The sequence below is a fragment of the Corapipo altera genome, unplaced genomic scaffold, assembly GCF_003945725.1.
Source record: "Corapipo altera isolate COAL_440 unplaced genomic scaffold, ASM394572v1 60972, whole genome shotgun sequence".
Classification (NCBI taxonomy): Eukaryota; Metazoa; Chordata; class Aves; order Passeriformes; family Pipridae; genus Corapipo; species Corapipo altera.
The window spans coordinates 707,030-712,918 of record NW_020885013.1 but is presented as its reverse complement, the minus strand read 5'-3'; positions in this window follow the sequence as shown (position 1 = coordinate 712,918).

Genomic DNA, 5,889 nt, shown 5'->3' with positions numbered 1-5,889 from the left:
GCTCTGCAAGTGGAGCCAAACAGTAATGAGGACAATAGTTCATCTAGCATGGAGGTGTCACTGAGGTTGTCAGCCTATGGCCTGCATCAAAACTGCTTCCATAAAGAAAAGTAAACAGGTTGTTGTCATAGGAGACTCCCTTATGAAAGGAACAGAAGGTCCCATATGCAGACCAGACCACACCACTTCTTAGGGAAGTCTGCTGCCTCCCTGGGACCCAGGTTAAAGATGTGAAGAAAAGGCTTCCTACCCTGGTACGGCCTTCGGATTATTATCCATTATTGATTTTTCAGGTAGGCAGCGATGAAGTTGCAACAAGAAGTTGCAATTGAGAGAGACTTGAGGGCCTTGGGATGACTGGGTAAAGGATCAGGAGCACAAGTAATATTCTCCTCTATCTTTCCAGTCACAAGGAATGATGAGGGAAGAAACAGGAAGAGCCAGCAGATCAATACCTGGCTCCAAGCCTGATGTCACTGGCAGAATTTTGGGTTCTTTGATCATGGGTTGGTCTACATGACACCAGGCCTGAGGGCAACAGACAGGGTACACCTGTCTCAAAGGAGGAAAAAGATCTTTGCATAGGAGTTAGCAGGACTCATTGAGAGAGCTTTAAACTAGATCGAAGGGGTAAAGGGATAAACCCAGGCTCACTAGAGATAAGCCTGGAGGCAGCCTACCAATGTTTGAGGAACTAGTGAGGTCCTTTGGTCTGCCGTCTTAGTGGAGGTAGGGTATGGAGATCCATGTGGCAGCAGACACAAGGGTTATTGATATGTTATAAACTACAGATGCACCTGAGAATGGTCACATAGGAATTAGGGCTTCTGCCCCCCAAAACAGTGTCAGGATCAATGGCCCAACTGAAGTACATCTATACCAGTGCACGTAGCATGGGAGACAAACTGCATGGGAGGAGCTGGAAGCCTTTGTGCAGCTGGAAAACTATGACATAGTTGTCATCATGGAGACATGGTGGGATGACTGGAGTGCTGCAGTGGATGGCTATAAACACTTTGGAAAGGATAGGTAAGGAAGGAGAGGTGGTGGGGTAGCCCTGTATGTTAGGGAGTGTTTTGATTGTCTAGAGCTTAATGACAGCACTGATAGGGTTGAGTGTTGAAGTGTCAGTATTGATGCCTCAAAACTGGGAGAAAAAACTCACCAGGCAATATTAGTATAGATAAGATATAGAGCAACTCTTTAATGAAGGCCTTCTGGCACAAGGAGTACAAAGGCGCACGCACGTGTCCAGGGGTTCTACAATTTTATAGTACTATCCATCCAATCTGAGAGCTATCCACCCCCAGATCTTCCCCAGAATTGCCCCCCTGGCACGCCTCCCCAGAATTGAATCGGAGGTCTCAAAACCCCTTTCTTCCTCATCTTCCTCCTCCTCCTTCCGGCACACATTATCTTTGGAGCTTCTCCAAGGTTTCGGGCCTTCAAGGTTGCTTTGGGTACAAGATATCTTGTTGTTCCGGCCTAGGATGCATATGTTCTTAAACAGGATGCATTTGCTATAGACCATCATTGGAAAGAAACTTAAACAAGCTTAAAGAATTTAGAAAATTCAATACGGAGCATGAGAATAGGGTTTGATGAGTGTCAACTGCTATTCTAAAGTGTGAGAAACTACACAGCTATACTAAAAATCCCTATTTACTACACAGCTACATTAAAATCTACAAAAAGCTAAAAATCCTAAAAATTCAAAGACATCAGTATTAAGGGGAAAGGCCAACAAGGCAGATATCCTGGTGGGAGTCTGTTATAGGATGAAGACGCAGATGAAATATGCTATAAATAGCTGGGAGTAGTCTGAGAATCACTAGCCCTTGTTCTCATGTGGGATTTCAACTTACCAGATGTCTGCTGGAAATACAATACAGAAGAAACAGTCTTGGAGGTACCTGGAGTGTGTGGAAGAGAACTTCCTGACACAGTTTGTAAGTGAGCCAATTAGGGAAGGCAACCCACTGGACCGGTTGTATGTGAACAGAGAAGGACTGGTGGGTGATGTGATGGTTGGAGGCCATCTTGGGCACAGCGATCATAAAATGATGAGTTTTTGATTCTTGGAGAAGTAAGGATGGGGATCAGCAGAACTGCCACCTTGGACTTGTGGAGGGCAGGCTTTGTGCTGTTTAGGGACCTGATTGACAGAGTCCCTTGGGAGGCAGTCCTGAAGGCCAGAGGAGTCCAGGAAGGCTGAACGTTCTTGAAGGAAATCCTAAAGGCTCAGGAGCAGGCCATTCCTATGTTCTGAAATACAAGCCGGTGGGGAAGAAGACTGTCCTGGCTGAACAGACAGCTTTGGCTGAACTCAAGTTAAAAAAAAGAGAGTTTATTACCTTTGGAAGAAGAGGCAGGGAATTCAGGAGGACTACAAGGATGTTGTGAGGTTATGCAGGGAGAAAATTGAAAGGGCCAAAGCCCAGCTAGAACTTAATCTGGCCACTGCCATAAAAAGCAACACAAAATGTTTCTATAAATACATCAGCAACAAAAGGGCTAAGGAGAATCTCCATCTTTTATTGGATGCGAGAGGAAACATAGTGACAAAGGATGAGGAAAAGGCTGAGGTACTTAATGCCTTCTTTGTCTCAGTCTTTAATAGTAAGACCAGTTGTTCTCTGGGTACTCAGCCCCCTGACAGGGATGAGGAGCAGAATGAAGCCACCATAGTCCAAGGGGAAATGGTCAGTGACCTGCTACACTACTTGTCTATGGGGCCAGATGGGTTCCACCCAAAAGTACTGAGAGAGCTGGCAGAAGAGCTTGCCAAGCCACTTTCAACCATTTACCAGCAGTCCTGGCTATCTGCAGAGGTTTCAGTTGATTAGAAGGTAGCAAATGTGATGCCCATCTACAAGAAGGGCCAAAAGGAAGATCCAGGGAAATACAGACATGTCAGTCTTACCTTGCTGCCAGAGAAGGTTATAGAGCAGATCATCTTGAGTGCCATGTTGTCAGATGCAACCAGGTGATCAGGCCTGGTCAGCATGAGTTTATGAAAGGCAGGTCCCACTTGAGTAGCCTGGTCTCCTTTGACAGGGTGACCCACTTAGTGGATGAGGGAAAGGCTGTGAATGTTGTCTACCTGTATTTTAATAAAGCCTTTGACAGTTTGCCACAGCATTCTTCTGGAGAAACTGGCTGCTCAATGGCTTGGACAGGTGTACACTTTACTGGGTAGAAAACTGGTTGAATGGCCAGGCCCAGAGAATTGTGGTGAAGGGAGTTACATCCAGTTGGTGGCTGGTCGCAAGTGGTGTTCCCCAGGGCTCAGTATTGGGACCAGTCCTGTTCAATATCTTTATCAGTGATCTGGACAAGGGGATCAAGTGCACCCTCAGTAAATTTGCAGACAACACCAAGTTGGGCAGGAGTGTCCATCTGCCTGAAGATAGCAAGGCTCTACAGAGGGATCTGGACAGACTGGTTTGATGGGCCGAGGCCAATTGTATTCGGTTCAACAAGGCCAAGTGTCAGGTCCTGCACTTGGGTCACAATAACTCCTTGCAATGCTACAGGCTTGAGGAAGAGTGGCTGGAAAGCTGCCTGGTGGAACTGGACCTGGGGGTGTTGGTCAACAGCTGGCTGAATGTGAACCAACAGTGTGCCCAGGTGGCCAAGGCCAATGGCATCCTGGCTTGTATCAGACAGTGTGACCAGCTGGACTAGGGAAGCAATCATTCCCCTGTACTCAGCACTAGTGAGGCCACACCTTGAATCCTGTGTTCAGTTTTGGGCCCCTCACTACAAGAAATACATGGAGGTGCTGGAGCATGTCCAGAGAAGGACAATGAAGCTGGTGAAGGGTCTGGAGCACAAATCTTATGAGGAGAGGCTGAGGGAGTGTTACGACCCGCCCCAGAAAAAGGGGAGGGGAGTAACCCAGGTTCTTATCAATAATTCCCTTGGGGTGGATTAGAGTGAAAAGACACTGAATAATCGGTGTCTGAAAACATATATTGGTAAGGTTTATTTTAACAATTCTGTATCAACAGGTATGCTAGCATTTTGGGTGTTGTCATATAACAATGTGGCATAGAGATAACCTTTGGGGGGAGGAGAAAATACATAGGGGAGAGAAAGACAGGGTAAGGCTCAAGGGAGACCTTATTGCTCTCTACAACTACTTGAAAGGAAGTTGCAACAAGGAGGGTGTTGGTCTCTTTTCCCTAGTAACAATTGATATGATGAGAGGAAATGGCCTCAAGTTCTGTCAGAGGAGGTTTAAACTGGATATTAGAAAAAAATTCTTCATGGAAAGGGTTGTCAAGCATTGAGAGGCTTCCCAGGGAAGTGGTTGTCACCATCCCTGGAGATATTTAAAAGATGTGTAGATGTGGAACTTAGGGACATGGTTTAGTGGTGGACTGGGCAGTGCTGGGTTAATGGTTGGACTCAATCTACAAGCACCACAGCAAGCACTGGAGCCTGTCAATTAATAGCTAAACAGCAATAACAGCTATAAATTCAATCTAGCACATCCTAGTCAATCTGCCATTATCACAAACCCTTTAAGCCTCACATGTGGTGCCAAAAGGACTGTCATGGTTTAACCCTAGCAACCAAGCACCACACAGCTGCTCACTCACTTCCCCCTGGAATGGGGGATTCAATCAGAAGGGTAAAAGTGAGAAAACTCATGGGTTGAAACAGTTTAATAGGGAAAGAAAAGCCACGCACACAAGCAAAGCAAAACAAGGAATTTGTTCACCATTTCCCATGGGCAGGCTGATGTTAAGCTATCCCCAGGAAAGCAGGACTCCATTATGAGTAATGGAGACTTGGGAATACAGAACGCCATCATTCTGAACGTCCCCCCTTCCTCCTTGTTCCCCCAGCTTTGTCTGCTGAGCATGATGCCATATGGTATGAAATATTCCTTTGGTCAGTTGGGGTCAGTTGTCCTGGCTGTGTCCCCTCCCAACTTCTTGTGCACTCCCACTGGTGGGGCGGTACTAGAAGCAGAAAAGGCCTTGACTCTGTAAGCATTACTCAGCAATGACAAATATATCCCTGAATTATCAACACTGTTTGGATCACAAATCCAAAACATAGCTTCATACTAGCTACTGTGAAGGAAATTAACTACCACAGCCAAAATCAACACAGGTCCCTAGCTGGACAGCATCAGATAATATTTAAAGCTTTTCAGTTAGAGGAGGAATTGCTTGAATGCTACACCACAGATAATGCAGGGAAAATCAAAGAAGCCCATAGGCAAAGGAGCAAAAGAAAATGTGACAAGGATGTTAAAATATGACTACCTCACAGCTATTGTTTCCATGAATTTACCATTTAAATGCCTATATTATAGAACTTAGATTTTGAGTCTTTTAATAAAAGGATGAAAGGAAACAGTCTTGCTATCATGAAAATGTGTTTTTCTGGGGGGATGTGTTTTCTCTTTCCCCTAATGGAACACTTTGGGAGAAACTCTTAAGGCCATATAGCAAGTGAAAATTGGCAAGGCAGCTGGGGTTGATGGAATTCCACCTGAAGTCTGGAAACATGGGGACCAAGCACTTCATGCTAAATTTCACGAGTTTGTGGTGCGCTGTTGGGAACTAGGTGAACTACCATCAGACCTTCGTGATGCGGTCATCATCACTTTGTATAAGAAGAAAGGAGTTAAATCAGACTGTTCAAATTATCGTGGTATTACTCTGCTCTCCATTGCTGGCAAAATCCTGGCAAGAATACTCTTGAACAGGTTAATACCCTCTATAGCAGAAGGAATTCTACCTGAAAGCCAGTGTGGTTTCAGAACCAACAGGAGTACCACAGACATGGTATTTGTTCTCAGACAACTGCAAGAGAAGTGTAGGGAACAGAATAAAGGTCTCTATGTAACCTTTGTTGATCTCACCAAGG